This window comes from Oncorhynchus mykiss, chromosome 7 (genome assembly GCF_013265735.2).
Source record: "Oncorhynchus mykiss isolate Arlee chromosome 7, USDA_OmykA_1.1, whole genome shotgun sequence".
NCBI lineage: Eukaryota > Metazoa > Chordata > Actinopteri > Salmoniformes > Salmonidae > Oncorhynchus > Oncorhynchus mykiss.
In genome coordinates this window covers 69,637,842-69,650,128 of record NC_048571.1, presented here as the reverse complement: position 1 = coordinate 69,650,128, position 12,287 = coordinate 69,637,842, and the positions used below count along the sequence as shown (strand labels likewise).

Below are 12,287 nucleotides of genomic sequence, written 5' to 3'. Positions count from 1 at the left end.
TCAGCTTGTAATCAATCATCTGAGCAATGAGGTGGTTAGTTTGTCTATCTTGTGTATTCTGTCATTTGTCCGTCACATAATTGTATGGTGGTTTGCTATATTGTAAGTTTTGTAAGACAAAAATGACATTTCTATCATTTATTAACAGTGTGTGTAGCAGTGTCAATACTACCAGATACACACACACACACACTCTTAATGTGTCTGACACAGTTGATTGCTGGTATTGACAAACCAGTGTAGTCAAGTGTACATGTCACTGCTGTCCTTTGCCCATCATAGTCTGTCTCTTTAAAGGGGCAATCCGCAGTTGAAACCATAATAAATACATTTCCCTGCTTTTGTTTTGTTAAAAAGCTGAGGGATGGGCCTAGTGAAATGTAACCACTCTCAAATTGATAGACAGAGCTATGGATGCAAGGACTAACCATCCAAGATATCAAAATTATAGTTTTAAGCGTTTTGAAGCTATACAGTGTTTGTTTAAATTTACAATGTTTACAAATATTAGAATAGAACAAGCTTATATATTTTGGTTCTGATGCGGTTTGACTGTTGAACTAAGCTCAATAGGCATTTATAAGTTATATACTTTAATAATCAATTGGTATATATCATTAATTTATAAGTTATATACTTTAATAATCAATTGGTATATATAATTAATTTATAAGTTATATACTTCAATAATCAATTGGTATATATCATTAATTTATAAGTTATATACTTTAATAATCAATTGGTATATATAATTAATTTATAAGTTATATACTTCAATAATCAATTGGTATATATCATTCATTTATAAGTTATATACTTTAATAATCAATTGGTATATATCATTCATTTATAAGTTATATACTTTAATAATCAATTGGTATATATCATTAATTTATAAGTTATATTCTTCAATAATCAATTGGTATATATAATTAATTTATAAGTTATATTCTTCAATAATCAATTGGTATATATCATTCATTTATAAGTTATATACTTTAATAATCAATTGGTATATATCATTCATTTATAAGTTATATACTTTAATAATCAATTGGTATATATAATTAATTTATAAGTTATATTCTTCAATAATCAATTGGTATATATCATTCATTTATAAGTTATATACTTTAATAATCAATTGGTATATATCATTAATTTATAAGTGATATACTTTAATAATCAATTGGTATATATCATTCATTTATAAGTTATATACTTTAATAATCAATTGGTATATATCATTCATTTATAAGTGATATACTTTAATAATCAATTGGTATATATCATTCATTTATAAGTTATATATACCAATTGATTATTAAAGTATATCATTCATTTATAAGTTATATACTTTAATAATCAATTGGTATATATAATTAATTTACAAAAGTAAAAAAATGGATGTAGCAGCTGCAGATTGCCCCTTTATCATTCATACTCTGTCTGTCTGTACTGAGTGTCTGTCTGTACTGAGTGTCTGCTGTATTGGTGTGTACTGTGTATGACTACAATGGCTACGCCTGACTCTCTGTTGATGGTTGGTGATGCCATTGTCATGACTCTCCCATGCGTGTGTGCCTGTGAATGTGAGTGTGTGCGTGGGAATCTGAGTGTGTGTGGTGTGTGTGTGTGTGTGTGTGTGTGTGTGTGTGTGTGTGTGTGTGTGTGTGTGTGCGTGGGAATCTGAGTGTGTGAATGTGAGTGTGTGTGTGTGTGTGTGCGCGCGCATGTGCGTGTAAGTGTATTTACCTGCTGCTGGATTCTTGTCTCTCCCAGTGTGTTTGGTAACCTGTTCATGCTGCTCTCTGCTGTCAGTATTGATGCAAGTGTGTGTGTGTGAGTGTGTGCGTGGGAATCTGAGTGTGTGTGTGTGTGTGTGCGCATGTGCGTGTAAGTGCATTTACCTGCTGCTGGATTCTTGTCTCTCCCAGTGTGTTTGGTAACCTGTTCATGCTGCTGTCTACTGTCAGTATTGATGCAAGTGTGTGTGTGTGTGTGTGTGTGTGTGTTCTGCGTTGTCAGCGGTGTTCCAACTTTGAGATGCTGTCAGAAAAATGGGAGGGGTGTTAGAACACCTTATCTGACCATTAGTCAGTCGGACACACACACACACGTTTGTTTTACTCTCTTTGTGGAGACCAATCAATTGATTCCCATTTAAAATCCTAAGGTGTTTCTCAAAATGCAGGGTCGGAATATGAGTCCAAGTAAAAGTATGCGAAACGGAACATGGAGGGCACTTCTCGAATGCCTACTCCGTTTGTACATATTTTGAAGCATGCATCGATGCAAGCTTCAATGGAAAGTACGCCATGAAATATGAAGCAATTATGTACAAAATTACACATGAGCTGAAGCGAGAGAAAATACACTCTGACTTCGGAATGGAATGTTGCCTATTCACTTCCTATATGTTGCCTGACTACAACATTTTATCTTGATATGTTAATAAATACATTGTGTTCATTTTGGCATGTTTACCCATAATACGTCAATAGGGGTAACTGGCTAGCTACTAGTACTGTTAGCTAGCCCAGATATCCATGAATAATTCTTAGCTAGCTAGCCATAATGAATTGCCTTCTATCTTGCATAATGTTAGTTAATATTAGGTCATTTTTGCCTTCTATACTATTTGGCTAGCTCCATTATTATGATTCACATATAGCTAGCTGATAGTTATGAAGTAAAACGGTTGCTTTGTGTACGTATATCTTGTTTCGTCTCTATTGCCATTATTGTCCTGGCTGGAGACAGTTCAGTGAATGGGTACCGCAAGTCCATAGTAAGTCAATAAGGCTAACTAGCTAGCTAGCAAGCCACAAAGAATTGGTTCACGAAAAATGTACATCTACCATACAATTCTGTACAATTGACTTTATTTTAGAGTTCAAAAAACAGAATACTTCCAGATCAACTGTAATATCAATACCATTGTGAAGGACAATTTCTCCCCTTTCCAACAAAACCAATGACGAGCCCTTCATGATTCAACGAGCCCATCTCTGCATGATTCGAGAAGGCAATGAGCTCCGCCGGTCTTTTTAAAAATGGCGGGTGCGGAAGCAACATCTATTGCGTCATAGTGAAAGGCAGAGAGACTCTACCATTCAAAAGTTTTGGGTCACCTAGAAATGTTCTTGTTTTTGAAAGAAAAGCACATTTTTTGTTCATTAAAATAACATCAAATTGATCAAAAATACAGTGTAGACATTGTTAATGTTGTAAATTGTAGCTGGAAACAGTATATTTTTTTATGGAATATCTTCATAGGCGTACAGAGGTCCAAACAGCATTTTTCACCCGATCTGTCCAACTTATCACCTCTGAAATGTAAATAAAACACTATAAAGAGTTTATATAAGGTGTCATTACATACCTATTGGAAGGTCTGTGTTGAATTTAAATCGCGTTTTTAGGGCGACGCTGAAGTTAACAGTGGCTGTCGTGGATTTTGAGAGTCATGATGGCTTGCACTGATGATGCAAAAAATGACTAGGTATCCCCCCTGCCCCTGCCCCTGCCCCTGTCCCCGTCCCCGCCCCCGTCCCCGCCCCTGTCCCCGCCCCCGTCCCCGCCCCCGTCCCTGTCCCTGCCCCTGTCTTGTTTTTAAACAGCGACAGAAGCTCTACACCTGGTGGAGAGAGGCTGTAAGACACAGAATGAGTTGCTTTATGCGTGCTGTTCATTACGTCATGACACGTCACAATTTAACGTACAGCGTCGGAGGGGTCAGTTTTTTCAACTTTTCTCCAATACTATTGGACCATTACCATGTCAATCAATTCTTGAATAGAAATGTAATTCACACCCAGATGTTGATGTCAACACAGTCGCTTCAGTCCCATTAGTTATTGCAGCCTCGTTTGAATGTTGCAATTGCGCAAATTTGTACGGAATGGGGTTAGTCACCGTTATATGATTATGATGGTCATAATGCTTTTTGACACGGTCATAAAGTGTATTTTCTTAGTCCAAGTAAAGTGACACAGGAAGGTCATAATGCTTCATGACAGTATCATAAAGTGTATTTTCTTAGTCCAAGTAAAGTGACACAGGAAGGTCATAATGCTTCATGACAGTATCATAAAGTGTATTTTCTTAGTCCAAGTAAAGTGACACAGGAAGGTCATAATGCTTCATAACAGTATCATGAAGTGTATTTTCTTAGTCCAAGTAAAGTGACACAGGAAGGTCATAATGCTTCATAACAGTATCATGAAGTGTATTTTCTTAGTCCAAGTAAAGTGACACAGGAAGGTCATAATGCTTCATGACAGTATCATAAAGTGTATTTTCTTAGTCCAAGTAAAGTGACACAGGATGGTCATAATGCTTCATGACAGTATCATAAAGTGTATTTTATGCAAGTTATTTAAAATATGATTTTTTTAAAAACTGTAAAAATTCATTACAACAACAAAGGACTGTTACACAGGGCTTCTTAGAAAGTGTGTGTGATATGACAGAGGAGTGGACAAATATTCTCACTATAGGACTGGAAATATTCTCTCAGATAGACAGGGGAAAGAGACTGTATATGTCAGTCCAGGATGCATAGTGAGTACTGAGGTAGTAGATTGGGACTCATAGTCAATCTGTCACAGTGATGTGATGCATTGATGTATTGTAAGGCAGCAGAAGACACAGTGATGTGATGTATTGATGAATTGTAAGGCAGCAGAAGACACAGTGATGTATTGTAAGGCAGCAGAAGACACAGTGATGTGATGTATTGAAAAGGAAGCAGAAGACACAGTGATGCGATGTATTGAAAGGCAGCAGAAGACACAGTGATGTGATGTATTGAAAGGCAGCAGAAGACACAGTGATGCGATGTATTGAAAGGCAGCAGAAGACACAGTGATGTGATGTATTGAAAGGCAGCAGAAGACACAGTGATGCGACGTATTGAAAGGCAGCAGAAGACACAGTGATGTGATGTATTGTAAGGCAGCAGAAGACACAGTGATAGGATGTATTGGAAGGCAGCAGAAGACACAGTGATAGGATGTATTGGAAGGCAGCAGAAGACACAGTGATGTATTGTAAGGCAGCAGAAGACACAGTGATGTGATGTATTGTAAGGCAGCAGAAGACACAGTGATAGGATGTATTGTAAGGCAGCAGAAGACACAGTGATAGGATGTATTGTAAGGCAGCAGAAGACACAGTGATAGGATGTATTGGAAGGCAGCAGAAGACACAGTGATAGGATGTATTGGAAGGCAGCAGAAGACACAGTGATGTATTGTAAGGCAGCAGAAGACACAGGGATGTGATGTATTGTAAGGCAGCAGAAGACACAGTGATAGGATGTATTGTAAGGCAGCAGAAGACACAGTGATAGGATGTATTGTAAGGCAGCAGAAGACACATTGTTATGATGTATTGATGAATTGTAAGGCAGCAGAAGACACAGTGATGTATTGTAAGGCAGCAGAAGACACAGTGATGTATTGTAAGGCAGCAGAAGACACATTGTTATGATGTATTGATGAATTGTAAGGCAGCAGAAGACACAGTGATGTATTGTAAGGCAGCAGAAGACACAGTGATAGGATGTATTGTAAGGCAGCAGAAGACACAGTGATGTGATGTATTGTAAGGCAGCAGAAGACACAGTGATAGGATGTATTGTAAGGCAGCAGAAGACACAGTGATGTATTGTAAGGCAGCAGAAGACACAGTGATGTGATGTATTGTAAGGCAGCAGAAGACACAGTGATAGGATGTATTGTAAGGCAGCAGAAGACACATTGTTATGATGTATTGATGTATTGTAAGGCAGCAGAAGACACAGTGATGTATTGTAAGGCAGCAGAAGACACAGTGATGTGATGTATTGTAAGGCAGCAGAAGACACAGTGATAGGATGTATTGGAAGGCAGCAGAAGACACATTGTTATGATGTATTGATGTATTGTAAGGCAGCAGAAGACACAGTGATGTATTGTAAGGCAGCAGAAGACACAGTGATGTGATGTATTGTAAGGCAGCAGAAGACACAGTGATAGGATGTATTGGAAGGCAGCAGAAGACACATTGTTATGATGTATTGATGTATTGTAAGGCAGCAGAAGACTGTTATGAGGTATTAGGAGGGGGGTTTGATGAGGGGGGTTAGAGGATAAGGGAGAATTTGATGATGGGGGAAGTTTGATGAGGGGGGTTAGGGGATAGTGGGAGGTTTGATGAGGGGGGTTAGGGGATAGTTGGAGGTTTGATGAAGGGGGTTAGGGGATAGGGGAGGTTTGATGAGGGGGGTTAGGGGATAGGGGAGGTTTGATGAGGGGGGTTAGGGGATAGGGGAGGTTTGATGAGGGGGGTTAGGGGATAGGGGAGGTTTGATGAGGAGGGTTAGGGAATAGGGGAGGTTTGATGAGGGGGGTTAGGGGATAGGGGAGGTTTGATGAGGGGGGTTAGGGGATAGGGGAGGTTTGATGAGGAGGGTTAAGGGATAGGGGAGGTTTGATGATGGGGGTTAGGGGATAGGGGAGGTTTGATGAGGAGGGTTAGGGAATAGGGGAGGTTTGATGAGGGGGGTTAGGGGATAGGGGAGGTTTGATGAGGGGGGTTAGGGGATAGGGGAGGTTTGATGAGGAGGGTTAAGGGATAGGGGAGGTTTGATGATGGGGGTTAGGGGATAGGGGAGGTTTGATGAGGAGGGTTAGGGGATACTGGGAGGTTTGATGAGGGGGGTTAGGGGATACTGGGAGGTTTGATGATTTGGGTTAGGGGATAGGGGAGGTTTGATGAGGGGGGTTAGGGGATAGGGGAGGTTTGATGAGGGGGGTTAGGGGATACTGGGAGGTTTGATGAGGGGGGTTAGGGGATAGGGGAGGTTTGATGAGGGGGGTTAGGGGATAGGGGAGGTTTGATGAAGGGGGTTAGGGGATACTGGGAGGTTTGATGAGGGGGGTTAGGGGATACTGGGAGGTTTGATGAGGGGGGTTAGGGGATAGGGGAGGTTTGATGAGGGGGGTTAGGGGATAGGGGAGGTTTGATGAGGGGGGTTAGGGGATAGGGGAGGTTTGATGAGGGGGGTTAGGGGATAGGGGAGGTTTGATGAGGAGGGTTAGGGGATAGGGGAGGTTTGATGAGGGGGGTTAGGGGATAGGGGAGGTTTGATGAGGAGGGTTAGGGGATAGCAGGAGGTTCTGGTGCTTGTTATTATGCGCCTGATAGATTTCTGAGACTTGAATTAATTGATTTGTCAGCATCTCCACAACTCCTTACCCTATTTTTAATCACACACATACAGGCATGGACACATACACTCGCTCACTCTTTTTGTTCTAACAGACCATAAGCACATGTACACACACATGCCCACATACACACTCTTAATAACACCTTCTAACACATGCAAACAGCATGCTCACTTATGTCCACACACACTCTCTATCACACCTTTTAACTACTTCACGACCACCACAGATGGACATAATCACATGCACACACACACTCTCAAGTCAGTCATTTTAGCGTCAGAGTCCCTGGGGGTTCTAATCACACCTCACTCTCTCTCACCTCACTCTTTTTTCTCTAATCCTTATCCGTTATCACAGAGAGAGGAAGTGGAGAGAGAGAGAGGCCGAGGGAGGGACGAGGTGGACAGAGTCAGACAGGGGCCAGACAAACCCTCTAATTTATTTGGTTTCTAGGGAGACCAACAGAATCAAGAGGATGTAACATAGGAGGCCTCAACAGAACCAAGAGGATGTAACATAGGATGACTCAACAGAACCAAGGGGATGTAACATAGGCCTCAACAGAACCAAGAGGATGTAACATAGGAGGCCTCAACAGAACCAAGAGGATGTAACATAGGCCTCAACAGAACCAAGAGGATGTAACATAGGAGGCCTCAACAGAACCAAGAGGATGTAACATAGGAGGCCTCAACAGAACCAAGAGGATGTAACATAGGAGGCCTCAACAGAACCAAGAGGATGTAACATAGGCCTCAACAGAACCAAGAGGATGTAACATAGGAGGCCTCAACAGCCACCACACTCTCACCAGAATTAACCAAATTACATCTGAAAAACAGAATATTGGATAGAGAGAGAGTGGGAGAAATGAGAAGAGAGATGGGATGATGATGGCCCAGGAGGTGAAAATGCAGGACTCACCAGCCACTCCAGAATGGCTTTAATCACCACGGTAACCCCAGGCAGATGGGCCCACCCTGGTAAATTAGGCCTCGCAGCCATGTGCCACTCACATAAACACATGAATGCACAAATGGACGCACACACTCACACAGACACTGGTCTTGCTTTGGCAAACACACATCGGTTGTGGTAGGAGACTACACACACATGCATATTACACATTTTATTACACATTTTTACTACAAAACACTATTTGCCATCCATGCACTTTATCCATGTCCTTTTGTGTGAGCTGGCAACCGTAGGGTTGCTGCTATCAAATCCTAGATGCCATTGGCTGCCATTTGTGCTCTTGAGCAAGGCACTTAACGCCCCACAACAACAGCACATACTGTATGGTCCCTCCAAGTGTCTGTGTTACGTACTGTATGGTCCCTCCAAGTGTCTGTGTTACGTACTTTATGGGCCCTCCAAGTGTGTGTGTTACGTACTTTATGGTCCCTCCATGTGTGTGTGTTACGTACTTTATGGTCCCTCCAAGTGTGTGTGTTACGTACTTTATGGGCCCTCCAAGTGTGTGTGTTACGTACTGTATGGTCCCTCCAACTGTCTGTGTTACGTACTGTATGGTCCCTCCAAGTGTCTGTGTTACGTACTGTATGGTCCCTCCAAGTGTTTGTGTTACGTACTTTATGGTCTCTCCAACTGTCTGTGTTACGTACTTTATGGTCCCTCCAAGTGTTTGTGTTACGTACTGTATGGTCCCTCCAAGTGTCTGTGTTACATACTGTATGGTCCCTCCAAGTGTCTGTGTTACGTACTGTATGGTCCCTCCAACTGTCTGTGTTACGTACTTTATGGTCCCTCCAACTGTCTGTGTTACGTACTGTATGGTCCCTCCAAGTGTCTGTGTTACATACTGTATGGTCCCTCCAAGTGTCTGTGTTACGTACTGTATGGTCCCTCCAAGTGTTTGTGTTACGTACTTTATGGGCCCTCCAAGTGTCTGTGTTACGTACTTTATGGTCCTTCCAAGTGTTTGTGTTACATACTGTATGGTCCCTCCAAGTGTCTGTGTTACATACTTTATGGTCCCTCCAAGTGTTTGTGTTACGTACTGTATGGTCCCTCCAAGTGTCTGTGTTACGTACTGTATGGTCCCTCCAAGTGTTTGTGTTACGTACTTTATGGGCCCTCCAAGTGTCTGTGTTACGTACTTTATGGTCCTTCCAAGTGTTTGTGTTACGTACTGTATGGTCCCTCCAAGTGTCTGTGTTACATACTGTATGGTCCCTCCAAGTGTCTGTGTTACGTACTGTATGGTCCCTCCAAGTGTTTGTGTTACGTACTTTATGGGCCCTCCAAGTGTCTGTGTTACGTACTTTATGGTCCTTCCAAGTGTTTGTGTTACATACTGTATGGTCCCTCCAAGTGTCTGTGTTACGTACTGTATGGTCCCTCCAAGTGTTTGTGTTACGTACTTTATGGTCCTTCCAAGTGTTTGTGTTACATACTGTATGGTCCCTCCAAGTGTTTGTGTTACATACTGTATGGTCCCTCCAAATGGAGCAGCAGCATCAGAGGGTTTGTTACATATTCATGACTGGCCTATTCTTGATCTCATCATTCCTCACAGAGAACACTCACATAGACACTGTGTGGTCATAGCCTAAATGATCATTATCCTCCTTAATAATCACTGTTAGTAAAGGATCTATAACATACACATTCAGTTGGCTTTGAGCAGGTGCTGGATATTCAACTAAATTATAATTGTATTAATCAACAAAGGAAGACTGCACTTTGGATGACATGCGTCTGTGTGCATTCATTCATTCAATATAATGAATCAACACACTAGGGAGCACTACTGTAGATCTCTACTGTATATCACATTCTTCTTTTTTGCTAATGAACACAATCATCAATGTTATCTCTGCCTTGTTTTTAGTCTGTTTAGCAACAGTAAAAGATATTGAATGTTTCAGGCAGTGCATTTAGTCTGTTTAGCAACAGTACACGATATTTAATGTTTCAGGCAGTGCATTTAGTCTGTTTAGCAACAGTGCAAGATATTTAATGTTTCAGGCAGTGCATTTAGTCTGTTTAGCAACAGTACAATATATTTAATGTTTCAGGCAGTGCATTTAGTCTGTCTGGGAAACAAAGGAAAGGATTTGCTACTTGTTGGATATTTCCTCAGTCATAACCCTGGCAACCAAACATGACTGGAGGCCATCTTTGTTTAGTGTACCTTCTTACTGTCAGGAGCAGGTGATGTTTTCTCAGCACCAAGCAAGCACACACACACACACACACACACACACACTAATATACACACACACACATATACCACTCAGGTTTGTACCTCTCATTCCCAATTGATCATAAATACAGTTTCGACATTGTTAATGTTATAAATGACTATTTTAGCTGGATGGATGGAATATCTACATATCTGAATGGAATATCTACATATCTACAGAGACCCATTATCAGCAACCATCACTCCTGTGTTCCAATGGCACATTGTGTTAGCTAATCCAAGTTTATCAATTTAAAAGACTAATTGATCATTACAAAACCCTTTTGCAATTATGTTAGCACAGCTGAAAACTGTTGTCCTGAATAAAGAAGCAATAAAACTGGCCTTCTTTAGACTAGTTGAGTATCTGGAGCACCATCATTTGTGGGTTCGATTACAGGCTCAAAATGTCCAGAAACTAAGAACTTTCTTCTGAAACTTGTCAGTCTATTCTTGTTCTGAGAAATTAAGGCTATTCCATGTGAGAAATTGGCAAGAAACTGAAGATCTCGTACAATGCTGTGTACTACTCCCTTCACAGAACAATGCAAACTTTTCTTTCAAAAACGTTTTTAAGTGACCCAAACCTTTGAACGGTAGTGTATACACGGGAGGACACACCCACATACACACACACACACACACACACACACACACACACACACACACACACTGTATACACACACTGAATCTTTCTCTTTCCCTTTCTTATGGGCACACATGCACATTTACATGTACGTGTCTGAGATGCAGGGGCTTGATTTTGGGAAACACATCGCCATCCTCACTCTGCTGGGGTTAGCCTCCCCCTGGTGGGGCTGTTGCTTAGGAACCTTGTTGACCAGGGCTCTTTATGTTGGGTGAGGTGGGATTGAGGGGAGGAAGAGAGGGGAAGATTGGAGGAGAGGGGGAGGGGGAAGTGAGACCTAGATGTGATAATGAGCTGGTTTGCTGTTTTTACATTTCAGACAGGGAGAGACCGAGAGAGAGTCAGAGACCGAGAGAGAGTCAGAGACAGAGAGAGAGTCAGAGACCGAGAGAGAGTCAGAGACCGAGAGAGAGTCAGAGACCGAGAGAGAGTCAGAGACCGAGAGAGAGTCAGAGGCCGAGAGCGAGACAGAGGCCGAGATCGAGACAGAGGCCGAGCGCGAGACAGAGGCCGAGCGCGAGACAGAGGCCGTGAGCGAGACAGAGACAGAGAGAGAGACAGAGAGAGACAGAGACCGAGACCGAGAGAAAGACAGAGACCAAGAGAGAGACAGAGAGAGAGAGACCGAGAGAAAGAGAGAGAGACCGAGAGAAAGAGAGAGAGACTGAGAAAGAGAGAGACCGAGACAGAGAGAGAGAGACCGAGAGAAAGAGAGAGAGACTGAGAAAGAGAGAGACTGAGACAGAGAGAGAGAGACCGAGGAAGAGAGAGACCGAGACAGAGAGAGACCGGGACGAGACAGAGAGAGACCGAGACAGAGAGAGACCGAGACAGAGAGAGACAGAGACCGAGACAGAGATAGTTGTAGGCCTCTTCTGTTGTAGTTGACTAAACCAGTCTGTGTCTTGGTCAGTGTATAGTTGTAGACCTCTTCTGTTGTAGAGTTGACTAAACCAGTCTGTGTCTTGTTCAGTGTATAGTTGTAGACCTCTTCTGTTGTAGAGTTGACTAAACCAGTCTGTGTCTTGTTCAGTGTATAGTTGTAGACCTCTTCTGTTGTAGAGTTGACTAAACCAGTCTGTGTCTTGTTCAGTGTATAGTTGTAGACCTCTTCTGTTGTAGAGTTGACTAAACCAGTCTGTGTCTTGTTCAGTGTATAGTTGTAGACCTTTTCTGTTGTAGAGTTGACTAAACCAGTCTGTGTCTT

At 41.8% G+C, this 12,287-nt stretch overlaps 1 protein-coding gene across 15 annotated transcripts in view; it reads left to right on the top strand.

Annotated features, from left to right (window-relative positions):
* Positions 1-12,287, top strand: part of LOC110528361 (neurofascin) — a 128,693-nt gene that overhangs the window by 32,723 nt on the left and 83,683 nt on the right. The gene's annotated exons all lie outside the window — the stretch shown is intronic.